Source organism: Ambystoma mexicanum, chromosome 11, assembly GCF_040938575.1.
Source record: "Ambystoma mexicanum isolate Mex_15411 chromosome 11, UKY_AmexF1_1, whole genome shotgun sequence".
Classification (NCBI taxonomy): domain Eukaryota; kingdom Metazoa; phylum Chordata; class Amphibia; order Caudata; family Ambystomatidae; genus Ambystoma; species Ambystoma mexicanum.
In genome coordinates, this window is record NC_090934.1 from 762,465,489 (window position 1) to 762,492,905 (window position 27,417).

The window sequence follows — 27,417 nt, forward strand, 5'->3', positions numbered from 1 at the left end:
CCGCTGAGATAGCAAAACCAGAAGTCTTTCCAGGCTTTAGGCAGATGGTTGAAGAGAGAGTCAACCTAGCTGATGCCTGTGAGACTCTGGAGCAGAAGCAAAAGTTGAAACAAGTTTTCTTGGATTTTCAGGATCTCTTTGCGGTGGACTCATATGACTGTGGTCGCACCGACATCCACACAACAACAATTCCCACGGATCCTGGCATGACTCCAGCATTTGTGAAGCAATATTGCTTGCCTCTCGCATCAATGGAGTCGCTTACTGAAATAATTAAGAACCTTGAGTCCCGTGGGATAATCCGTCAAGTCCACAACACCTTCAATAATCCGGTGCTGGGGATATTGAAGCTAAACGGCCAGTGGAGACTCTGCGCGACCTTAGAGAGCTCAACAAATGGGTCCATACTTCCCAATGGCCTCTTCCCTACATTGACCAAGGGATGGCCCAGATCCAGGGGTCACAGGTATTCACTGCAATATACCTGACCAATGGATACTGGACTGTACCTGTCAGTTGGGAGGACCAATACAAGCTGGCTTTTACCTTTGGGGGCCAGCAGTACACATGGACCCGGACTCCCTTCGGATACATCAACTCCAGCAATGAGTTCAACATTTTTCTACATAAGGCCATGCCCGACCTGGGTGAAAGGGGTAACGTGTCTTATGTAGATGATGTCCTCATCAAAAGCTCAACTGTTGAGGAACACATAGCGGAGATCCATTATGTTCTGACACAGTTGAGGGCCGCCGGAGCAAATGTTTCCTTCCAAAAGGCACAGTGGTGTAGAACCCGTGTAAATTTCTTGGGGCATGAGATTACTCCTCAGGGTCTCTGTCACCAAGAAAAGAAAGTGGAAGCACTCCAGAAAGTGGAAGACCCCACAACTCTGCGGGAACTAAGGAGCCTCCTTGGACTGACTAATTACAGCAGAAAGTTCATTAAGGGATACGCAGAGATCATCAGACCCTTGATTCATCTTTTGAAGGCGGGGATCAAGTGGGAGTGGGGTCCAGAACAAGTCGAGGCAGTAAGACAACTCAAAAGAAGCCTCTCACAAGTGCCTTGCCTAGCTTACCCTGTCAGAAACAAGGAGTTCTTCTTGGAGACTGGGTTCTCTAATACATGCTTGACTGCAGTATTATACCAAAAGCATGACAAGGTCAATAAAGTAATCTCCTATGCGAGTAAAACTTTATCCTCTGTGGAGGAAAAATTCAACGATTGTGAGAAGGCACTCCTGGCAACGGTGTGGGCATTGAAGAATTACCACCCGTTTAGCCAGGGGGAACACATCATAGTGGAGACTCCACACCAGCCTCTGCAATATCTCCAAAGTGACAGAATCCGGGCCGGAAATGTGAGTAATTCCCGAATTACTTCCTGGATTCTGTCAATGCAAGGCTTTCCTGTGGAGGTCAGATATGGCCAAAACAAGAGTCCCTTCGCGCAAGGTCTGGCTGACTTGCATGACTGTGCCAGAGAAACTGTCTCGAGGACGAAAGTCTAAAAATCAAGGACAACATGGAGGCATACCTTAATTCCCCACATAAAGGCTCTGAAGAAGACAAGTGTGAGGGAATGCCGACTGTCTATGTGGATGGATGCTCTTACCATGTTGACAACAACGGGGAAAAAGAACTTGTGGCCGGCGTAGGGAATGCATGGGTGAATGAGTCCACAGAACCCTCCGCTGGGTACAAGATTGGTCCCCGAAGTAGTCAAGGGGCATAGTTGATGGCTGTGCATCAACCCATCCTCACTGCTGTCCAACATCAACTCCATGAACTGGTAATAATCACTGATTCAGATTATGTACGGAACGGGTTCGTGGAGCACCTGGTTAACTGGAAGACCAGAGGCATGCTATGTGCTAATAACAAACCCTTGAAACATGGGAAGTTAATTCAAAATATTGATGACCTGGTCACCTCGAATGGGATGACCATCTACTGGAAAAGATCAAGGGTCATTCCAAAGTAGAGGGACTAGACAAAACTGGAAATGACCTAGCTGATCAGCTTGCCAAAACCAGGGCATCCAAGGGGATCTAATAGAGATTGAGTCCCTGTTGGGGGAAATTCAGGTCACTGCTATCACTAGGTCCCAGACAAATGCTCACAATGATCTCTCAACTGCACAATGGAGTAAGGAGACCCCAGATGCTGATTTGATTATGACTCAAAAAGGGGATCCAATAATTGGTAGGTTTTATCAACACATTGAGGACCCTGAGAACTTTCCCCTGACGTATACCGATTAAATAGGGAAAGAGGACCTCAGAGTATTGATGAAATGTCCAAAAATGTTCCGAATCCAAGACGGTTTGTTGGTGAGGAAATCACTAGCTGGCCATGATCAGTGGGTGGTTCCTACATCATTCCGAAGCCTGATGTTAAGTCAAGCCCATGATGCGGCCACAGCCGGTCATAGGGGGTTTCATACAACACTTGAAATCTTAAGAGAGGTTGCATACTGGCTGCACATGGGGCAGGACCTCGACCAATACTTGAAGGGGTGTCTTGTGTGTGCACAATTTCAGCCAACATACCTCACACACTGTGCGCCTCTCCAAAAGAGGGGATGACACTGCCATGGTCAGATTTGCAAGTAGATTTCATTGGGCCCGTGATTCGCTCCTCTAGGGGAAATAAGTACATGTTGACCGTAACATGCTTATTTACTAAATGGGTGGAATGTCTCCTGGCCCGAAACTGCAAGGCAGAAACAGCAGCTGCCCTGATGATCAACCAAATCTTTTCGCATTTTGGACTACCCCAAGGGATCGAGTCAGACAGATGTAGCCATTTCACCAGCGAAGTAATGACAAAGATGTGGGAGATACTTGGGGTTAAAAGGAAGCTGCATATTGCTTACCGGCAAGCCTCTAGTGGTGCAGTAGAACGATACAACAAAACCATCGTGAGCATATTAAAAAATGTTTTGGCAGATTCTGGGCCAAGTTGGGATATTCGATTACCTCTTGTCCTAATGGCCATCAGATCTACCCCTTCATCTGCAGCTAAAATGTCACCGTTTGAGCTGATGACTGGACGCAGGATGGTGCTTCCCCAGCATCTGCTCTACAGGACCCAAGAGCAGACATTTATCAATGCCTCAACAACTCATGAGTATGTTGAAAATCTAAGAAAACACCTTCAACATGCTTTTGCCTATGCTCAGCAAAATCTAGAGAGATCAGCCGACAGCATGAAGACCCACTATGACTTAAAGACTACCAGGAAAGAGTACAATGTAGGAGACCGGATCTATCTATACAATTTCCAAAGGAACCAGGCCAAACAGCCGAAATTTCTGCCTACCTGGAAGGGACCTTTTGAAATTGTAGACAAGATCTCACCAGTCGCCTACAAGATCTGCATCCCCAAAGGCAGTTTGGCAGAAGGGGAAGATAAGTGGGTCCATATTAATCAGCTAAAGTGTTGCCATCCTAGGCGCACTCTGCAGCAACGGGAGGAGTCTTCTGGAACCCCAGAGGGGGCTGCTCCAGATCCATAAAATTCCAACTCTAAAATATTCCACATATAGTCCATAAAATCACACAACAGGTCACTGCAACTGGGTTAGATGTCTGGAGAGATCAGGGTCCCTTACATGTGGCCCTGAGTGAATAAAAATGCAAATGTCTCCTGATTTATCAAATGTATATGTCCGCCCCACTACATTAATAGTGGTGGGGAAATGTCTACAAATATGTTTTTGCTTTGTCATCCTAAGAGAGAGGGAGAGAGAGAGATAAACCATGGAGACTAACCAAGGAGGATAACCCGCGGACCGGGAGCAAAGATCTGAGGGGCCCGGAGTATTGCTCAATACTCCTATCAGGACTGGCGAGGAGAACCGATCGATCCACCCCTGATGGAGTAAAAGATCCTGAACTCTGCCATTTGTGGAATCCGAAGAGATGAGGCTGACATCCCAGTCTTGCGAGTTTCCACTGATGGAAGATCAACACCAATCGCAAGAGGGGGGCTTGTGGGATGTCTTAACCCACTAGTCCAAGCCTTGCAACATCACTGTGCATTGCTTGCAGCAGAAACATCATCATGGCCGCCGGAAAGCATGCTGCTCGCTAGAAATCACCAGAAAGTGCAGAGAGAAAATCTGAAAAATAGGCCATCTACTTTTACCTATGTCAGTGGTAACAAAGGAGACCACTGCCAAAACCCATTATTTGGCTGCCAACATAGCAAAATCGTTACGAAAGAAACAGAGCTGTTTCAAAAATCCGTTTTTATTTGTTGTCAAATTTAAAAAAATCATGGCTCACAAACCACCCAAAAAGATCCAACCTCCTTGTTGGGTGGTCAACATCATTCTCCTTAAAGAATCTACATAAATATAAGGTCCACAGAAGTGCATGTTATCTGAACAAAGTTCACTTTTGAGGATTGCTTGCTGGAAGAAATCTGTCAAAAATGGGTGTAATACCGTTACTCACCTCTATCAGAAGCCAGCGATTTAAAACCATCATGTGCAAAGTTGAACATTGAACTCAAACTATGCCAAAGAAAGACTTGCTATCAGAAGCTTAAGAGGTGGATACAATTCAAAACTATTTTCTGAAAAGGCTTGAAGTGAGAAATTGTTTGATGTATTTATGAAAAATGTGAGTTATATTTTAAGACAAGACAATTTTAGACATTGTGCCTCATTACGACCTTGGCGGTAGCCATGCCGCTATTGGCTGCATGGCTGCTGCCGAAATCGCGTCCGGGTCCGTGTCCGCAGAATGAGGAATAACCGGGCCATTCCGAGTTCGGAAGGCCCGGTAATTCCTCCCTCCAAGGACCCGGACCCGGTCCTTCCCCATTCCCATTTCAGTCCCCATAGGGCTGAATGGGAATGGGAGAGGGCTCAAACAACGGGCCATTACGAGTTGGCCCGTTGTTTGCTCCCATTTCCCCTCATGGGACCCGGTAAGCACGCCTGGTTTGACCAGGCGTTGCTTCCTGGGTCCCACGAGGGGACCTCGTAATGAGGTGGTATGGGGTAAATGGCGCCGGCACCTTTTACGGCGCTGTTTACCCTGTACCGCCAGGGTCGTAATGAGGCCCATTGGGTTTAAGAGTTAAAGTTTCCAACACTGTCCTTCAAAAAAATTCCACACCTCCTCCCTGAACAAAGGAAACTTCCCCCTGCCCTTGGCTAAGAAATTTACAGGCTGTTGTGAAAAGGAACTAGGAGGGGCACTCTGGCCTGTTGCTCTGAGTGCAGACAATGGAGTCCTTGGGCTGAATAGGAATGCTAATTTGGGTGTGACTGACAACAAACTGCTAGCAGGAAGAAGGACATGTGACCCTCCGAGTCAGCCCAGCTCTGGAGGCGGACCAGACTGAAAATGTGGATTTAACATTGGATTAAATGTATGTTTTAGAAAAATGCTCATAAAATATTGTACCGAACTGACAAAAATGTGAAACTTTGAGATTGTTAAAATGAAAAATTCGCTCATAGTTTAAGACTAAGCTGGAATCCGTGCGATGTTCTGAGACTAAACCCCGGAATTTATTCATATTGTAGTTACTGTGTTTATGCTAGGAACAGGAAAAACTAGAGAAATGTGCCCAGATGGAGTGTGCATGTGGGTATAAAAATTGGTGCAGAATTAACATTGAGAAACCCACCAAAAGCGCAAAAAAGTTGTCATTTCTGAACCAAAGCTCTTAGGAATATGAGAGTTGAACAGAAATGTACCTTAATTCATCTGTCATGTAAATTATGTAGTATTAACAAAGTTGTGCATATTGTAAATATGTTTTTATGAAAAAAAAGATATACTGTACAGAGACAAAGGGGAGGGTTTTTCCCCTAAGCCATAAACATGACACATGATGACACAGTGTCATGATCTCTGCTTCCAAAAGGTCAGGGTTTTCCCAACTCCCTTGGAAGCAGATCCATAACCCAGGTTCCGAGTGCCAACCAGTCCCAATTGGGACCTTTTGGACCCAGTCCTGGCGCCAGTGGCACCAGGCTCATAAATATGCCCAGTCCCAGCGCTGGAAGCGCCGGGCTCATAATGCTTGGGTGGACTTACCTGCAGCAGACCATGCTGCTTACTTGCCTGCCAGTTGAGCCTCTGATCCTCTTCTGTTTGGAACTACTTTTCCTGTTGGGTGGGGCAGGAGCCACTCCCTAGATTCAGAACACTGGAACTCTTCTGGAAAGCAGGAACTCTTTTCTTACCTAGGCGTGGCTATGGAAGGAGACACCTAAGCACTACAGGAGGCTATTTAAACCACACCCGATGGATGAATCTTGCTTTGTGTTATTCTGCATCCTCTGCAGCAGAACGGTCATCGTGTCTTCTGCATCTGATCCTGGGCCTAAGGAAAAAGGCTTACCATCCTGAATCCAGTCTTCAGCAACACCTATAAAGACAAGAAAGAACAGGTTAGCATTACGGTCTTCAGTGACAGCTCTTCACTTACCTGGTCCATCGGCTGTCACCAACGCCTCGCGCTGCATTCTGGCATCTGAAAGACAAAAGCTTACCAACTCTTCGCACGCTCCGGAGGCCTTCGGCGCTGCATCCCGCATCTGAAAGACAAAACAAGGTGCGTTTAAAGACATTGGGGAACTTTAATACTCACGTGCCATTACTCCTTTCCACATCTAACCCAGTGGGTATTCCGGCACCCTGCAGCCGCTCCGAACTTGTACCTGCAAAATAAAAAGACAGTTAGAGCGCATCGTGAAGCAGGCAACAAGCGCTTACTTACGTGCTTCCAGGCGCTTCTACTCATCACACGGGCTCCATCTTCAACTCACTTCAGCCCGTCATCCGCCATCGCCGGAACCCTGCAAAACAAGAAACATCATTACTAAAGACTTTAAAGACATTAGAATTACTCGAAACTTACCGTTCGTGCAGTAAACGACGGACAGCAGTCCTCTGAAGTCAAGAGGCCTGCTCCCCTTATCCAGTGAAGAAACTGGTTACAGCACCCTGCCCCGAGGCAGATGGAGAGCACGGCGTTCACTTACCTAAGGTGAGAGCGTTAACCTTTGGGGTTCTACAGGAGAAGAGAAAGTGAAGAAGAGAGAGACATTCAATAACCCAGTTCCTTAATCCCATATTTTCTATCTGCAGACATCTTACCCTTCGAGTCAGACATACAGTGCACAGAGGTCCAGCCCAAAGAGCCAGCCGTGTGTTACACATCACCTTTGAAGATACGGTATACGCCCAGTCAAGACCGGCGCCTCTACGGGAATCAGGTGAGCGTTACAGAACACAAAGCCTACCACAAAACTCCCGTCCAGGCGCTATGGAAACCTCGGATACCGACCAGCTAGCCCAGTTACTTGGGGAACTAAGGGCAGAAGTGCATGCAGCCCGTCAGGAAACGTACGCTCTAAGAAGGGAACTGATTATTTCCAAGGAGCGAACAGATGATCTCGCTAGACAATTGCTAAAGTCACAAGCCGGACAGACCCCGTTACCCGCATCTGGGGGAAATCTTCCTTCTACATCCTCTATGAATCCAGTGCAGATCAACCTACCTGGGAATGTACCTCTGGCTCCGCCCGAACGATTTTCTGGTGACCCAAAGAGGTTTGCAGTATTTATCAATCAGTGCCGGTTGCATTTCTTATGCCGGCCAGCAGCCTTTCCAACTGATCAAGCTAAAGTAGCTTTCGTGCTTTCGTACCTTAGTGGCAATGCGGCAGACTGGTCGATCCCTCTAGTAAATCAAGATGATCCGGTCCTCCATGATTTTCAAGCTTTTCAGCTCAGTATGGAAATACTGTTCACAAGACATTCACAGGGGCAGGCCTTGGACAATGAGCTTCTTTCGTTGCAACAAGGTAATCAAGACCTTTTGGCTTATATTGCGTCTTTCAACAGACTGATAGTGGAAACTCAATGGCCTGAGGACAAAAGAATTACGCTGTTTTATAGAGGTCTACGTGGAGAGCTCAAAGATGTGTTAGCCCAAGTAGTGAATCCCCCACAAGATTGTTCGGACTATATAGACTTAGTCGTTCAAATAGATCACAGACTGCAGAACAGGAAGGCCGATCGTTCCAAGTTTGATGCTCGAGTATTTTCCAAACCGCCACCTCCTTCCAAAGGAGTAGACTCTGGGGAACCCATGCAAATAGGGGGTCTGAAAGGTCCTCTAACACAAAAGGAGCGGGAAAGGAGAAAACAGTTGCAATTATGCCTCTATTGCGGAAACTCAGGGCACTTTCTTCGAGACTGTCCGGTGAAACCTGCCAAGAAGGCAGTAGGAGCTGCAGTTACCAAAGTTACAAACTCTGAGCAGGGAAGCGACCTCGCCCGACAAGAATAGAGGTCCTCTTGCCGAGCGTGAAAACCAGTTCCGTGACCTCGCATTTCGTGATACCTATGGTCCTCATTAGCCTGATAATCCGGATCGATTACATGCAATTGAAGCTTACGTCGACAGCGGTGACATCGGCAATTATGTGGATCATGAAATGGTTTTGAGGATGAATCTAACTCTTTGTCCCAAGGCTGTAAAGGACGTCATTACTACGGTGGATGGTACGGAGATAGCCTCCGGGCCAGTAACGCATACCACTCAAGAGGTGACGTTAGTAAGTCAAGATGGACACCATGAGAAGATCGTGTTCGATGTGATCAAGGCCCCTCAGTTTCAGATTATTCTAGGAATACCTTGGTTAGAGAAACACAATCCTCTGATCGATTGGCGAGCAAGAACGGTCCAGTATCCAGAATGTGTCTCTACTTGTCACCCTCCACCTGGTGTTGCACTGGCAGCAATTTCTTCAGAGACTCCCCAGTTACCTCCCGAATACCTAGAATACCAAGATGTTTTCCGGAAGGATCAGGCTAACTCTCTACCTCCTCATAGGTCTTATGACTGCCAGATAGACCTGATACCTGGATCTACTCCTCCTTGTAGTAGAATTTATGCCCTCACCGAGCCTGAGAACCTTCACCTTCGACAATACCTGGATCAATACCTGGCAAATGGGTTTATTCGTCCTTCCAAGTCCCCTGCTTCTTCAGCTTTGTTCTTCGTTCCAAAAAAGGAAGGAGACCTTAGAACTTGTATAGATTATCGCTCCCTGAACCAGATCACCGTTAAGAATAGATATCCGTTACCTTTGATCCCTGAACTCCTGGACCAAGTCAGAAAAGCATGCATATATACAAAGCTGGATCTTAGAGGAGCTTACCACTTGGTACGAGTAAAAGAGGGCGATAAATGGAAGACGGCCTTCCACACCAAGTATGGGCTATTTGAATATCAGGTCATGCCCTTCGGACTTTGCAATGCCCCGGCCGCCTTTCAATATTTTATGAACGATGTCCTCAGAGAGCTCATAGATGTGTGTGTTGTTGTTTACATTGACGACATCCTCGTTTATTCTTCATCGGAATCTGAACATCGGAAACACGTGAAAATGGTCCTCGAAAGATTGCGTCAACACAAACTTTTCGCTAAGTTGGAAAAATGTGTTTTCAACGTGACTGAAGTTGAATTCTTGGGATTCATATTATCACCTGGCGGAGTGCGTATGGATTCAAAGAAGGTCGATGCAGTTCTCAAATGGCCATCACCATCCTCCGTAAAAGGTGTGCAAAGCATGTTAGGCTTCGCTAACTTTTACCGCAGGTTTATCCCTGAATTCTCTCGAATAGTCCAGCCCATCACTGCCTTGTTAAAGAAAAACAAACGTTTTGAATGGTCTACCGAGGCGGAACAAGCTTTCCAGGATTTGAAGACTAAATTTATCTCTGCACCAATCTTAAAACACCCTCGCCCCGAACTCCCCTACATCGTGGAAACTGATGCTTCAAGCCTTGCCATGGGGGCAGTTCTATCACAAAAGGACCCGGTAACCAATCAGTTGCATCCCGTGGCATTTTGGTCCCGCAAATTCTCGCCTCCTGAAATCAATTACACGATTACTGACAAGGAACTTCTGACTATCAAGCCTGCCTTTAAGGCTTGGCGGCATTATCTGCTGGGGGCCCGACACACCGTTACTGTGATTACGGATCACCGAAACCTGCAATATTTGAAAACCGCAAAAGCCCAATCCTCTAGACAACTCCGTTGGGCATTATTCTTTGCCGAGTTTGACTTCATAATTACCTATCGACCTGGTACAAAGAACGGTAAAGCTGATGCCCTTTCTCGGATGGGAGTGGAAGAACACTTGATCAACCCTAAACCTGTACCAATCATTCCCGAACAAAGAATTCTGGGTGTAATCGCCACAGAATCCATAGAGGAAGTTAAGGATAAAGCCAGGCAACTTGTAACTCCAGCAGACATACAGAATTGGCATCTGCAGGGAAAGGACTTTGCAGTAAAGGACAACTTATTGTATTTCCAAGAACGATTATACCTACCCAGCACAGATTTACAGAAAAAAGTAATCTCTTGTTATCACGATTCTTTAATGGAAGGACATCCCGGTATGGCCAAGACCTCAGAAAAGTTCAAGCGCTACTTCTGGTGGCCGTCTTGGAAAAAAGATATCAGAGACTTTATAATGTCCTGTGGAGTATGCGCCCAAAACAAGAGTCAAAAGGAAAGACCAGCAGGCCTCTTACGCCCTATTGACATCCCACCTCGCCCTTGGCATACGCTTTCTATGGACTTCATCACCGATCTACCTCCATGCTCCGGATACAATACGATTCTAGTAATCGTGGACCTATTCTCCAAGATGGCGCATTTCATTCCGCTCAAAGGCTTGCCAACAGCAGCAACTCTGGCCCGAGAATTTCTCGAAAACATCGTCCGACTGCACGGTTTTCCTTCGGTTCTAATTTCGGATCGAGGTAGTCAATTTATTTCTCATTTTTGGCGAAGTTGCTGTCGGTCGGCTCAAATTGATGTGAGACTATCGACCAGTCACCACCCTCAGACCGACGGACAAACCGAGAGGACCAATCAAACTCTGGAACAGTATTTACGCTGCATGCTGCAACAAACTGAAAAAACTTGGAAAGACATCCTTTGGATAGCCGAATATGCCTACAATAACTCTGTCCATTCGGGAACTGGGAAAACCCTGTTTTTTTCTTTTGTACGGCAGTCACCCTCGAACCTCGGAGTTGGATCCCCTCCAAGATCTTGAAACACCAGCAGTAGACTACTGCATTCTACAATCACCCAAGCCTTTAAGGAAGCTGTTTCTCACCTTCAAAGGGCTAAAGAACAATACAAGAAAGGAGCAGATCAACATCGGAAGGAAGCCCCTCAATATCAAGTAGGGGATCAAGTCTGGTTATCCACCAAATATCTACCTCTAAAAGGGCCACGCACATTCAACCCAAGATACCTTGGTCCCTATTCCATCACTACCATAGTAAATCCAGTAGCGGTCAAGTTGGACTTGCCCCCGCACATGAAGATACATCCGGTCTTCCACGTCTCTCTATTAAAACCCGTGCAACCTCAAACCCGACTAACTAAATCTCCAAAACCTATCTAGTTGATGGAGAACTCGAGTTTGAAGTCAAAAGCATTCTGGACTCCAAGATCTCCAAATCTAAACTATTTTACCTAATTGACTGGAAAGGCTACGGCCCCCAAGAGAGATCCTGGGAACCTGCTGAATATGTCCACGCTCCTCGCCTAATCAAAAGATTTCACCGAACATTTCCTGACAAGCCAAAACCCCCGGAGAAGCCCGGTTTGGGAGGGGCCTTGAGGGGGGGTACTGTCATGATCTCTGCTTCCAAAAGGTCAGGGTTTTCCCAACTCCCTTGGAAGCAGATCCATAACCCAGGTTCCGAGTGCCAACCAGTCCCAATTGGGACCTTTTGGACCCAGTCCTGGCGCCAGTGGCACCAGGCTCATAAATATGCCCAGTCCCAGCGCTGGAAGCGCCGGGCTCATAATGCTTGGGTGGATTTACCTGCAGCAGACCATGCTGCTTACTTGCCTGCCAGTTGAGCCTCTGATCCTCTTCTGTTTGGAACTACTTTTCCTGTTGGGTGGGGCAGGAGCCACTCCCTAGATTCAGAACACTGGAACTCTTCTGGAAAGCAGGAACTCTTTTCTTACCTAGGCGTGGCTGTGGAAGGAGACACCTAAGCACTACAGGAGGCTATTTAAACCACACCCGATGGATGAATCTTGCTTTGTGTTATTCTGCATCCTCTGCAGCAGAACGCTCATCGTGTCTTCTGCATCTGATCCTGGGCCTAAGGAAAAAGGCTTACCATCCTGAATACAGTCTTCAGCAACACCTATAAAGACAAGAAAGAACAGGTTAGCATTACGGTCTTCAGTGACAGCTCTTCACTTACCTGGTCCATCGGCTGTCACCAACGCCTCGCGCTGCATTCCGGCATCTGAAAGACAAAGGCTTACCTACTCTTCGTGCGCTCCGGAGGTCTTCACACTGCATTCCGGCATCTGAAAGACAAAAGCTTACCAACTCTTCGCACGCTCCGGAGGCCTTCGGCGCTGCATCCCGCATCTGAAAGACAAAACAAGGTGCGTTTAAAGACATTGGGGAACTTTAATACTCCCGTGCCATTACTCCTTTCCACATCTAACCCAGTGGGTATTCCGGCACCCTGCAGCCGCTCCGAACTTGTACCTGCAAAATAAAAAGACAGTTAGAGCGCATCGTGAAGCAGGCAACAAGCGCTTACTTACGTGCTTCCAGGCGCTTCTACTCATCACACGGGCTCCATCTTCAACTCACTTCAGCCCGTCATCCGCCATCGCCGGAACCCTGCAAAACAAGAAACATCATTACTAAAGACTTTAAAGACATTAGAATTACTCGAAACTTACCGTTCGTGCAGTAAACGACGGACAGCAGTCCTCTGAAGTCAAGAGGCCTGCTCCCCTTATCCAGTGAAGAAACTGGTTACAGCACCCTGCCCCGAGGCAGATGGAGAGCACGGCGTTCACTTACCTAAGGTGAGAGCGTTAACCTTTGGGGTTCTACAGGAGAAGAGAAAGTGAAGAAGAGAGAGACATTCAATAACCCAGTTCCTTAATCCCATATTTTCTATCTGCAGACATCTTACCCTTCGAGGCAGACATACAGTGCACAGAGGTCCAGCCCAAAGAGCCAGCCGTGTGTTACACATCACCTTTGAAGATACGGTATACGCCCAGTCAAGACCGGCGCCTCTACGGGAATCAGGTGAGCGTTACACACAGGATGACACACTGCTCCTTTCTGCAATCAGGGGACAGGGAATCCTCTGACCTATCACATTTTTAGAGTGTTGGGCATAGAAAATCAGCCTTTCCACCCACTTTGGAAATACATAAATAGGGACTGCTGAGGACAGGCAGGACACACACTTTTCCACTCATCAATCAATTTCTTGGCGAAACACCCTGCAGGAAGATCCAGGCTCCAGAGATACATCCAGACATAGAACCCAACTCTAGAACCAAACTCTAGAACTGTGAAGCAGAGAGGCCTAACCCAAAAGCTGAACCCTTTTCAGCAGGCCTTCAGAATCTTTTGCAACCTGATTCTAACCCCTAAACTTCCACTGGGCCTAACCAAACCATTCAACAGCCTGGCTGAGCTGTTTTGCTATTCTAGCTAAGAATCCTGTGCTAGAACCCAGATCCAGACACAGAGAGCAGAGCTGTATCCAGAACCCATCAGATTCAGTCCAAGAGGTCGTGCAGACCGCAGTGCTGTGCTGAGAGCAGAACCCAGTGCCTGAGACCTGTCTGGTGGCGAGAGAATCCCAGCCAAACCCTTCACCAAATGATTGATGGGGCCCATTCCATTCCATTCCAAAGCCATAGGAGTGAGTATCTAGTCTAGAACTGTACATAGTCATCTATTAATATTAAGTAATCCTATTCTATCCATTTCAACCTGTCCAGAACTGGATTATAGAACCTCTTGAGTCTATCCTAAATTCTTCTCTTCTCCACATAGTCTGTGATAATTATAGCGATAGTCATCTATGCACTGATATTTTTTTCAAGTGTCTTGACGCACAACAATCAGAGCGGAAAGCGCCCTTTTTCTGGTGGTTGTCCCGTTGGGTATCTTGTAGTTTCAAGCTCTTAGTATAAGTCCATATTGATTCCTAAACTTTAAAGCGCAATCTTTCATTTTGAAATCTTGACTTTATTTCTGAAAAATCTAGCTTCACAAAAACCTCTGTAACTTTTGAACCGCACGTCCTAGGACCGAAATCTAACTGTCATAATGAAGCTAAGATCCTAAGCTTTGTCTGTCAATGTGGGCTGAACTAATTCTCGTGCAGATAGAGGTTCCACCGTACTGACCAATGCCCAAAGTTCTCAAGTCCTTCCATGACAGCGTCAGTCTTCAGACCACGAATTTAAGACAAATTTGTGCAGATGCACTAGAGGTTCTCCAGTCTTGAGGACCACAACTATGCTTTCACCCTCCTTTAGACATGAAGCACTAATTCAAAATAAGGCTGGTCGAATTTTAGCCTGGTAGATCTTAATAGTTAAAATGTTTTATTGCCAGAATTCGGTGTACTTACAGGGTTTTGCATCGGCCACAATTATGTCTGAAACGGCTGCCTTTCTCTGTGGCTAATAGTTAAGTTGTAGAGTTGGAGAACTAGAAACCATCACATTACTGACAGGTTTGTGTCTTTGGTTCAGGCAAGCCATATGAGTTCAGCATGATCAGTAGGTAAGATTTAGGTTTGTCTAATGCACATGTTATTGTGAGGCATTCTACTTCAATAGCAGCATAATTCCTCTCTCTAAAAGGCAGATGTCTACTGATAAAGATAATAAACTGTTTAATCCCATTCCTGTCCTCAGATAATACAGCGCTTAATCCTACCCTTGAGACAACTGTTTGGAGGATGAATGGCACCTTCATATTAGCCATGTTAAGTTGGTCCAGAAGAAGGCAAGACAGCATTGGGAAATTTGGAATACATCTTTAGTAATATGAGACAACCCCCTTAAAGGCTCTATGTTTTTTCTTCATCTGCAGTGTAGGGGTCTCCTGTATAGCCTCCACCTTAAGATCCTGGGGCTGTGCGGTTCCTTTATAATTTCTGAAGCCCTGATATTTAACTAAATTGAGTGCTAAGTGAAAATTGGCTCAGTTTGCTTTTAACTCTGATTTCCGTTGACTTTGGGTGACCCGGTACATGTGTCTCCTATGCTCCGAACATAACTGATACTGATAGTAGATTACCATGTTATCCAGATAGGCTCCAAATAGGCTTGGTGTGGTTGTAACACAACATCCATAACCCTCTGGGATGTGGCTGGAATATCATGAAGTCCAAAGGGGAGCAACATAAAGTGAAAGAGTGTGTGTGGGTGCAAAATAAGCATTTACTTTGTCCTCTGATAACAAGAAAATATGGCTATACCCCTTTGTGATGTTGAGGTTGATAGTGGGAATCTACTTTACATAGCAAATTCTTGCTATAAATTTGTCAATCTGAGGCACAGGATAGGCTTCATAGTGAGATATCTTACTAACCATTCTGAAGTCAAAGCAAAATCACAAATGTCTGTCTGTCTTTCTGACTAATACCACCAGAGATTACCAGATCTTTCCTAGGTTGAACATCCCTTGGACCTTATCTTGCACCGCCTTCCTTCGGACCTCTCCTTTCCTGGGTAGGATTATTATCTGATGTACAACTATCTGGACTCTTTCATGTTCATGAATTGGTGTGTCTTGAAAATTTGTTAAATACCCATGCAAGCCACCTTTTTTGGGATGCCCAAAATCTTCATGATTTCCTCAATTGCCATGACGGTTGGATAACCTGGGGTTTTCCATGCCTTTAATCAACTCACATGGTACACTTGCAAAGTCTTTCATCAGAGGTCCTGTTTTACTGTGTAATTGAGATTGCTCATGATTTCAATAATCTTGCAGGGCCCATGCTACTTGGTCAACAACTTATTTTTCTGGAGTAGGACTAGGGCTTGGTCAACAAGCTGGAAACTTCTGAGTCGTGCATGTTGTTAAGACAGCCATTTCTGCCCTTCCTGTGGGCTTTGCATACATTGTCGCACAATCTGCCGCACAAACTTCAACTTTTCAGCAATATTATGTACAAATCAATTTCATGCAGGTTTCCTCCTGTGCTGCAGCTCTTTCTTTGAGCGTGTCTCTGGTATCTCTGGGTTCTCTCCTATAGATAAAGTCAAAGGGCAGGAATCAAAACTAAGCGCCCAGCATAAATCTCAGACTGGATATCAAAGCACAACATACAACAAAACCAGAGATCAGATACTTGCATTTGGCGTGTTAGCGCAAATGGAAGCACTCTGTCAAAAGCACATGATCAGAGAGAGGAGAGACACACCTCACAAACCAGGCACGCCAAAGTCTGCTACAGTTCCACTGCCTGATTCTAACATGGTGGACTCGCGCAGGTGCTGAACCTTAACAGTTTACAACAACCTTATCCTGTAGATAAGGAGGTGAAGGATCTACCCAAAAGGAGAGGACATACATGTCAGAGCCCAAGGTCAAACAGATAAAAAGAAACCCAGAGATGCTGGGTCAGCCAATTGGGCCATTATAGCTCTAATTCCCTTTTTATCCATACCTTAAAAGTCCAACATGCTTCCCCAGCTTTTTGTGTAAGTGGCTGACATGCCAGGGTGGAAAGAGTTCAAGGAAAGCAGGAGGACGAGAAGGAGGAGAAGGGGTTGGGGAAGCTGGTTTGAAAGCAGAAGGTGATGGAGAGGCAGCAGTGAGTGTAGGAAAAGTGGAGCAGCCACAATGAGAGCAGGAGGAGGTTGAAGAGCAGATGTTAGAACTATAGCAGCAGCAGGGGGGTGTGAAGGGTTAGGAGCAAAGGGAACAAGAGTAAGAGCAAGAGGAGTATCTGGGTGCAGCGCTAGTGACCAATAAAGAGTGAACTGAGGTATATACTGTGATCTAGGACCCAGATGCTAAGGCAGAAGGCCTGTTAAGGACATGGTGATGGGAGCTGGGAAAGTACAGGGAGTTTAAATTTGCTGTAGAAAGTCAGAGGCACTATATCCCTTAAAGGTTGCTGAAGCCAGCATGGGTCCATATTTCCCCTAAGGGTTGCTGAAGAAAGTAAAGGGCACTAGCTCCCCTAAAGGTTGATGAAGTGTATAAAGAGGATATATCCTGTAGAGTGTTGCTGAAGAGAGTCAGGACCAGTACATACCCTAAGGTTTGTAATGCCCCAGGACCAGAAAAGCTATATCATAATGTCAGGGTGTGGTTCCGACTAGATTGGCAGTGAGCAGGCAATTAGCGTGGCCTCTCGACGCGAGAGTGTCCTGTTGGTGACGGGCAGAGGTGGGTGATGATAAATCCCATCCGAATGGCGTAGGTAGGGAGGGAATATCTACCCGGGAGGCAACAAAAGTCAAGGACAGCGGGTCAAATATCAGGGTCTCTGTGAGACTACAAGAAGTGCTTAGGGACACTAGATCCTCCTAAGACAGTGTATGCTTGTTTGGACACTGATTTGAGTGGGACCACTCAGGAACCTTGCTTTCTATAACATGGCCTGTGCTTTTGGAGATAGGAGCACTGGCCCTTCTAGAGAAAGGTATGCACCATATTAGTTGACTTATTCTGACACTTTCCTTTGATTAGAGAAAGCTCCCTTCTTTAATTGTGTGTAAGGAAACCCCCAGGTCTAATTGGGGTTTTCCCATTTCACACTTCAAGATCTTTTTTATAGGGATGTCCAGGCGACATGCTGTTGGCAGACAGAACCTTGGCTGTGGGCTGGAGAGACGCTTTATAATTGTTTTCATTGGTACCCAGCTGTCCAGATGACTATATATCTTTTTTATTCCCATGAGTGTAATTGCTCTTTCTGTGTGTGCATAATGAATGTGGGTACTCCAAACTCTAGTCCCAGGATGTTCTGTAGCCCCTCTTTGTGAAGGCCACTAAGTTGGTGACTCGTGCAGTACAAAACGCCTATTGACATCTCATACCAATAGAAAGAACAGTGTGGATGGAGTAAAACAATATTAAACCCATGCAGTTCTTCTATGTGCCCCAGTGCAATAAACACCCCATACAATCTCAATGTATTATTATGTATTTAAAAATAATTTGGTATTTGGAAGAACATGTGTTTTTACTGTGACCACCATAAAGTGTTTGAAGGGGATTGTTGGTGGAAGATATTATATAGTTCTACTTTTGTACAGCATGCTTACATCATTCCTACAACATATGTCTTGGGGGAATGTATCACTTTTTCAACTTTTAAAATCATTTAATTTGAAAATAATCTATGCACTTTACTGAACACTATGATGTTTGTGAAGGAGTTTCCCTTCATTGCTTTGGGACTACAACACACAGACGTATCAGTCTTTCCTTACTGTGCACCTGGCGTGTGCACTGAAAAGGGGTAATGTACACAAAACTAACCAGCTATCCAACTCTAGGAAACAGACCAAGAATCTCAACCTACTGCTGGACACTGCTCTACTGCCCAAAATATTTAGCGAACAAAAAGGCATAATTGCAAGCATCAAATGAAAAAAAAGCAGAGAGAGAATAAACGTTGCATCCTGCCCAATCTCCACCTGCAATAGAAAGTCAAGATCTACAATGTCATTATGCACAAAGAAGCGATCAAAGAAATCTGGACAGGGCAACGTCTCCGCACCCAACATGCACCAAACTGTGCCCTCTCCTTGGGCATGGATCCTTCACTGTCTCCAGACTAACTACCCTCCGGCTCCCTTTCCATAGATAGCTACAAGAAAAGTTCACACAGGAGATAAACTACACCAAAGGCTTATATTACTTATGTACAAACACCACTTAGCCTTTTAAGTGACAGAGCACTCTGGTGGGACTGTGAGCTGGCGTGTTGGCACAGTTTAACCCTCTAGAAATAAATACATATTAAATGACTTGCTCCGGTTTTGGTCCATTTATAAAAAATGTTTTGTAGTTGTGGGATTGTAATAGAATGCCTTGAGCGAGGGCAGAATAGCCTGAACTAGTTAGATTTGCAAAAGAAAATGATGCCATTAATCAGACCATATGTTCACAATGCTGAATGCTGATAAGTACAGTGCCAACTTGTAAATCTGCTGAGCCTGTCAACTGACAGCTTTCAGGACCTGCCTTGTAGTCTGGTCACATGGAAGTCACAAAGTGACATGTGTATTCCTGGTAGTAACCTGATGGAACCTGAAGTTCCAACAGTCAGGGTCTGCTTTTAACTGTGGCTAATCCTGATCATTTATTCTATAGTTTTCCACTCATGGGGTCTAAATATAAGCCATGTCAATTATACTGGATAAAACCTATTGGTGTCATATCATTGTCTAGTTGGTTCCTTGTGACTCGTTCACTGACAGGGCCCTATGTGTCTCAGTATCTTGGAACTATGTTTTGCACAAACCAACCATCTCAGCCCAGCTCAAGAAACCCCACTAGTAACCCCGCTAGGAAGGCTTGTCACCTCCTCCAGAAGACAGAAAATCTCCCTGCAGGGTTAGCTGGGAATCACTGAATGAAATGCGAGCCCTGCCAGAAAAGTGGAAAGCTAGCACCAGGAAGGGAATTTAACAGAAACCCTTTGAAGCAGTGCAGACACGAGAGAGGGTGGAGAATTGGTAGTCAGAAGAGAAGCACCAGTCCACATAAACCATCTTGGATACTCCTAGGGCTCAGACTATTCCCCTGCTTCCTCCCCACTTCCTGCAAACAAACCACTCTGGGAATGACATTCTGAAACAGTCAGGATTGCAACCCTTACAGAAAGTTAGAAGGGGCACAATCCCCTTTAGCAGATTAAATATTGAAGAGGTAAGACCACCCCCTCTGTAGAATCAGCTTCGGACTAATGATGAAGAAGGATTTCATCTGGAACTTTATTAATGGTACAGTTGTCTACAAAGTCCTCTTCCACGGAGGTGAAGAAAAACACTTCCAAGAATAAGGCAAACCTTTTCCCTCAACTATCCCAGGGGACATTTGGAGTGACCTGCTGGCTGTACAAGGCCTATTGCAAGGAACCTGCTCACTGGAGGAGGCAGACCCTTCAAGTGCTCTCTAGAAAACTTCCTAGCTGGGAAGTGAAGAACACAGGATCTATATTGATCTTGGAGACCCTGGACAGGGTCCCCCAGCAACAAGAAGTCAAGAACCAGCTCTGAGTACTGTTTGACTACTTAGCTATATTTCATTCGCGTGACCACTTCAAAATGCTGTTTGAGTCTCTGCAAGCACCCAGAGCTGCTTTTGATACAGTTTTTTGGATCTTTTGTTCAGCCATTATGCTACTGACTCAACCCCTCACCTGCCTTTGTTTCTGCCGTTTTCAAGCTGATCACCACTGAAGAGCCTCATGACATTGTTGTGCTTTGTTAGTTAGGTAAGGCGTTGCGCCATGGCCAAGAAATATTCAGTCTACAAGAAGTGTACATTAGATATTTATTCAAGATTATAAATGGAAACAGTTAATGTCGGTATCAACATTCTAACAGAAAAATTGAGTGTTACTGTATAAGCCTAATACATGTATTGTGTGTTATTTGAGCCAACATTAATCGTATGGCGGCACGTGCTGATGTTTCGCCATGCTACAGGCTTTATCAAGGCTCTTACTCTTTGGTCGTTAGCTTTCGCACCCTAAGATATATGTCAGTCTGTACAAGTATACACACAATTATTAATAAATACAGTCATGCATGTGATCATGACCGTTGGCCTAATTGGCGCTAGCAAATTCACCGTTGATTTCAAATCAATTTGAGTCTTGTTTGTGATACATCAGTTAGTGCTCCTGTATAAAGCATCCATTGCAAGCATACATAACAATAATCATGCGTGGTACAAGATACATTTGACATTGATTATTACTGGTGTTTAAAAATATAATAGTTCCACTGTTTATTTTACTGTTGGTAAGCAGAGAAAATGGGAGGGGGGAGGAATGAAAGAAGAGTTAAGAGTTTATGTCTTTTTTGGGCTCAAAATAGCATGGTGTGTAAGGTATATACCGAGCAAGCAAGCCGTTTGTGTTACATGCACTATATCTCATATGTGAGTGGGCCTTAATGCTTAGCGGTCAGTGTCTGTTTCTCTTATACCATTATGATTCCAATTCCTTATTTTGTTATATTCAACCTGTTGTGGCAGGGATATATGGTGCCTATGGGTGGGCATTGGTGGTTCTAGAACATTCTACCTTAGTGGTTGCCTAAAATAAAACTGTTTGTGGCTGTTGTGTGTTGAATTGCTTTTGCATTGCTAATCCTATGGAGGATTTAGGTATAGGTTACCTGATAGTTGTCAGCCAAGCCCTTTTTAACTGGTTGTTTAGGTCGGACCCTGGTCCCAGTCTGAATAGTTGCGGTTCCTTCTGTAGAAGGAACGGTGAGCTGTTGTTATATTGCTGGTGTCACTGATTAAATGGGAACTCATGTGCCCGCACGCATGATTTGGTGGAATAGTGAAGGACTAAGGTTCATGTGTGCTTATTTATTTAGATCCTGCTGGTGACTAGACAGGCATGCATTAGCCTTAGGCCTTCCGTTTCTTTGTATGCTGTTCTCCTGTAGGGGAACAATGTTGTTGGAGAGGCCGTGAACTTGTGTGCCTACGCACGTGAATTTATGACAGTTAGTGGTGCTAAGGTTCAATCACCTTGTGTGCAATTGTTGTAATCTTGATGGTCGCTAGAGAGGTGCGTGATTATGCCTCCGGCCTTCTATTTCTTTGTATGCTCCTCTGCTGTATGGGGAATAGCATTGTTACAGAAGTGGGTGGGAGAATGAGAGGCTAATGGGGTGCGGGTCATACCCTTCGCTGTGTCTAAACTTACCTGATTAGGAGTGGTCGACTCGGCTTGTTCAGTCTCTGGTGGCGGCCATCCACAATGTTATTCGAGTGCCGCCATCTTGGAAAAGGCATTATATGCCGATGCGTGATGATGACACATGTTTTTTTGTATTTGATGTTGCCATCATTTAGGTCATGTGAACGCTATTATGTCCTAAGGAGATCTAAGTTTGCCTGGAATTGTACCACTTTTCTGGTGTTCCATAGTTCCATAACCTAGTGACAATTTTATTGTTGCTCTATATGTTTAGTATTTTGAAATGTATTTGAATTCAAGAAATTTGTGTTGAAGGCAGAGTAGAAGAATGTAGATTTGCTTATTTTTTTCATGGTCCTGTTGCATTGGATTGTTGCTAGATATGTTTGGGATTTAGACGTATTCAAGTTCAACACATTTTGGTTGGTGAGAAAGTAGAAAGAAGCACATTGCTTGTTTTCTTCGCTGTCCTGTTGCTTTTAGATGGAGGTTGGTTTGTCTAGTATGCTCTGACTTAAATGCTTTTTGGTGTGGTTATGTGGTATTTGGTCAATTTGGTCTCATCTAGTCGAGGTCTGTGAGTTGAGCTGATCCTAAGGTTGTTAACTCTGTGTCTTTAGGTTGTCTTGCATAGGTGGGTACGTTGCTCATCCATTAGATGGTCCATTCGTTACTGGAGTTTTATAAATCTGATCAGAGGGATTTGACATAGTTACATATATGCATTGTTATAAAAAGTGATACATTTCATTTTGCTCATTGAGACCTTTCTTTATATTTCTGAGGTTACAGATGATCTTTGCTTCCTCTTGGAGCAGCGTCTTTTCTCGGTCTCCAAGCCTTTGGTCCAATTTGATATCCCAAAGAATTTCAGATTGTCTTTCTTTTCTGACTGGTGCTCCTTGTGCCAGTGTTTGGCAAATGGTGTTTTAGGTTTAATTGACATTGTTGGACCTATTCAAAGAGACTGCATTGATCCGAGACACCAGATCGACCCATCGCCTGCCTGTTCTTCACCCAGTCGAGTTGATCACAGCTACAGGTCATCACTGCATAGCTGGAATGTCTCAAGCCAACTGGACTGTTTCCATGCCTGTGTTCCATTGGGAACAAATGACTCAACACACACACAGACTCGATCTATTGCAAAGCACCTAGAAGTCTGGCTCGACACTGTTGAGCCCCGGAGAACTGCCATGGCCACGGGCCTCAGAACACAAAAACCGCACCACCTAGTGACGGGGGCAATGGGTCAATTGACTCACTTATGTCCCTTTGGGACTTATAAACACAGGGGCCCTAGGGAGGTGAGCAGGAACACTTTATTTCAGTGCGGGAGTGCTTTTATTTTACTTCAGTGCACACTTTATTTCAGTGCAGGAATGCTTTTATTTTACTTCAGTGTTGGAGTGCTTTTATTTTACAAGAACTTTCCAGGTGCTGAAAGCCTTTATTCCAGAGAACATCCCCATGTGCTGACTCATCAGATGTGGCTCCCTAGGCCTGGTCTTCAGGTGCTGACTCATCAGGTGTGGCAGGGCGTGGCAGCAGGCAGGCCAGAGCTACTGGGCATGGCCAGGACCAAGACTATAAAAACCCACTGATCCCTCAAGCAAAGGTTTCACGTTACTTTACATCTCCGTGCAACGCGACGCTGACCGCCGCCTGGACCAGCTACTTAGCTCATGATCCTACAACAACAGCATCCTTACCTGGACCCTGGCTCGCATCTCACGGCAACGCTCCATCTTCTTGGCAGATCCCGAATCAACGCTGCAGCACCTGCGCTCTCTGTCCCACGAAGCCGACGTCCTGAAATGAGAAAAGAAGACAAGACGAGGTTAGAACTCCCGAAAACACCCAACCCAGGATCATGCTGCATTTAAAAACCAACACGCACCCTAAGGCACCATTAAAGGCTACTTACCAGCTGTTGGATCATCTCAGCCCACTCCTCCGTACTGCCGGCTCCACTTCTTCTACCGCAGCTACCATCAGCACCGCTACACTACCTGCAAGGTGAGAGAGCAGAGAAAAGCGACATTACATACAAAGGACAGAGAACAAACTTTACAAATACAATTACAACAGTCAGAAGACAAGCAGGCAAGTGGAAACAAGGGAAACACTTACCTACAAGAGAAGTGGACTAGTCGCAGCTGGCCTGGACTTCCACAACAAGGGACCAGTGAAGGAACTCGGTTCCCTTCAACAAGCGCCCCTGCAAGAAGCAGCAGGACGGAGAGCTCATCATCATCATCCAGCAGGTGAGCCTCAAGAGTAGTGCAACCCCAGAGAAGCCACATCCAGGGAGAAGAGGTCTGGAGAAGGGGTCAGGGACCACAGGCTGCATACTAATGTTTTATTTTTTTATTTTAGTTGGATTTATAAAGTGCCCAGCGGCCCGTAGGCATTGTGGCGCTGTTCCAGAATATTCACTTAATAACACAGTATACAAGTTATAGCATTTCATGTGCAATAGTAACGGTTAACATGACATAGCTGGTGGTGTTCCAAGGTTACAAAGGAACAATTGATTGCAGGCAGTACATTAGCAACTGGTCGAATTAAATAACTTTATTTTAAGCATTTTCCTGAATATTGTAAGGGATTCTTCATTTCTTAGGCTGAGTGGGAGCGCGTTCCAGGCTTTTGGGGCTAGGACTTCAAAGCTGCTACCACCAGCTTTCGCTCTGTTGAAGGCTGGGTCTGAGAGTAAGTGAGCGTATTGGTCACGTTTTGGTCTATCAGCCGGGGCCTGGTGAACTCTGTCTGCAAGGTATGCCCTGGCTGTCTGGGCAAGGCATTTGAGCGTGATAGTGAGGGCCTTAAATGTTATGCGTTCTTTGTTGGGGAGCCAGTGGCCATCTATCCTTGCCTGGGAGATGTGCTCTCTCCTCCGGATGCTCAGAGTGGCTCTAAGGGCGTTGTTTTGTGCAATTTGTAAACTGTTTATGTTATTTGCAGATGTGCCTAGGAGTAGGAGTAGGATGTTGCAATAGTAAAGTTTTGCGCCAATTGTGGCTCTAGCAATGTTAAGGCAGTTTTTTGGTGATAGGTTCGGTTTTATGATTTTAGTAGTGAGTGCAGCTGATGATGAGATGGCACTGTCTTCTGTGTCCATTGATAGGGTGGAGTCCAAGTATACACCGAGTGTTTTCACTGTGGTGGAGGCTGTGATAGTTGAATTATTGATATTGAAGGAGTTGTATTTGTCGTCTTGGTTTTTTTTGGGATTCTTTTGAGCCTACCAGTAGGATTTCTATCTTTTCCCCGTTTCAACAGAGACCATTTGCTGCCATCCAAGTCTGAATGTGTGCACATGTCTTCTCTAGGGTGTTGAGGTCTCGTTTGTAGTTTCCTGTTAGTGGGAGAAGAATTTGAGTGTCGTCGGCATAGTTAGTAAAAGCTATGCTGAATTCTTCTAGGTCACTGAACAGGGGAAGGGTGAATAGGTTGTAGAGAGTGAGGGAGGTACATGAACCTTGTGGTACTCCCCTGCTTACATTCACTCAGGAACCGCACTGCTCATCACTGCAGTTCCCCACACAGATGCAGAGGGAGGAACAGACAAGAGGAGTTTCATCCCTGGGACGGCTGCGACCGTGCCCCAACGCCTCCGCAGAGACCAGGTGAGCGTAACAAGAACAAGCATTCAAGGGATTTTAAGTGGTTCTGTCCACCCCATGCTATATTAAGGGGCCATAGTGACGAGTAAGACCCATTATCGAAATTTAACAAAAGACATCTGCAGTAAACTTGACTTTGATGCTGAAATTATTGCCTGTACACCTCTTTCTTCAGGCACAGCGTGCCCCTGGCCACTCAAAATATCTTCATATTCTCTCTTCTCTTCCAAGGTTTTGTTATAGTGTTTTTTATAAGTGGTATACTTTTTTCTAAAATCTTGGTTGGGCATTCTTTTATTTTGGTATCACAGTAGTATTGTTCATTGGTCTGCTTCTGTGTTAGCTCACATCCTTTTTTGAAGAATTTGGCACCTTTTAAAAGCACATGTTGAGGAATCTTGTTGTAGGAAAGTGTGTGTCTTTTCTACAACCTTGCTTGTACCCCTACAGTCTTTGCCTCTTTGTTTGTGCCTTCCAACATGGCTGCATTCTTTTCATCCAACCTGTTTCCCTGGCCTGCTCCCTCACCCCATTGGTTACTCATGGCTTGTTAAGCCAATCATTGCAACCGGGGGCGGGAGCCAGCCCATTCACCTAAGGCCGACAATGAAGGCCCCTGTTCGCTAAGAGAACGCTGCTTGTGGTATTTTCTTGATACCCCTGCACTTGGTCTCCCATGATGCTGCTGCCTCACTTTAATAAGAAATCTGGACTTCCATTACACACCTCCATAACTATGGGTTTATTCCCTCCTTCTGGAAACGCTTCTACCCTCTTTTGACTCTCAGTTTCCTTCTCTGCTTGTCTCCCATGTTGGCACTTCAGATTGCACTGCATTTTTGCACCCACTGCTAGCTTCTGATTCTGGTTGCTATTCAAATCTGGCTGTGTTTATGCATTTAACTTAGTTTCAAATTTGGCTGTGTTTATGCATTTAACTGAGTTTCAAATCTGGCTGTGTTTATGCATTTAACTTAGTTTCAAATTTGGCTGGGTTTATGCACTTAACTTAGTTTCAAATCTGGCTGGGTTTATGCATTTAACTTAGTTTCAAATCTGGCTGTGATTATGCATTTACCTTAGTTTCAAATCTGGATGTGTTTTATGCAAACTTGTTGTGCCATTTGTGCATGCCCCCCTGCTTTATGCTTGTGATGTCTGTTTGCCTGCCTGCTGCACTATGCTCCCCCCTACTGTATGCTTGTGATCCCTTTCTGCCTGCCTGTTTGCCTGCCTTTTGTACTTTGCTCCCCCTCCCCCTCCTGTTTGCCTCTTCTCTTTCACCACATTCACCATTTCTCAGTCTTCTCTTCCTCCACCCTTCTTTTTCCCTCTCCCCTTTCCTCCTTCCCCTTACTACATTCTCTGCACCTACTCTATCAGAAATGTCATTTCACCTAGTACGATAGTAGCTTGTTTGTTTTCTTCCCCCTCCCGCCTTGGTTGTTCCTCCCCCTCCAGTTCCAGCACTACCTGAAATGTCATCAGGCCTAATACGATAGTCGCTTGTTTTGTTCCTCTCCTCCTCCTTCCTCCCCCACCCCGCACCTCTTGTCAACTCTCCAGCTCTACCAGAAATGTCATCAGGCCTAGTATGATAGTTGCTTATCTGTCTCGTCTCCTACCCCCGTCCCCTTCTTATCTTTGTCATAGCTCTTGCTCTATCCGAAATGTCATCTGACCTATTACAACCATAGCTTGTTTGTTTTCCTCCCCCTCCCTCCTTGTTTGTTACTCCCTTCCCATTTTTCACATTCTTAATGTCTCAAGGCCTTGTAAGAATGTCATTGTATTTTCCCTTGCTCCCTCCCGTGCCTTGAAGCGCTTAGAAACACATTGTTCATAGGCGCTATACATATAAACTATCAATATCAATATATATAGCCTGCACTCGGCCGATGGTTCCTTAAAGAGGCAAAGGTGGCATACCTTATGTGCTGTGCCCTATATGATTGGGATCACTTCCGGTTTACTAGTAGCGTGGGGCTGATTACGAGGTTATTCACT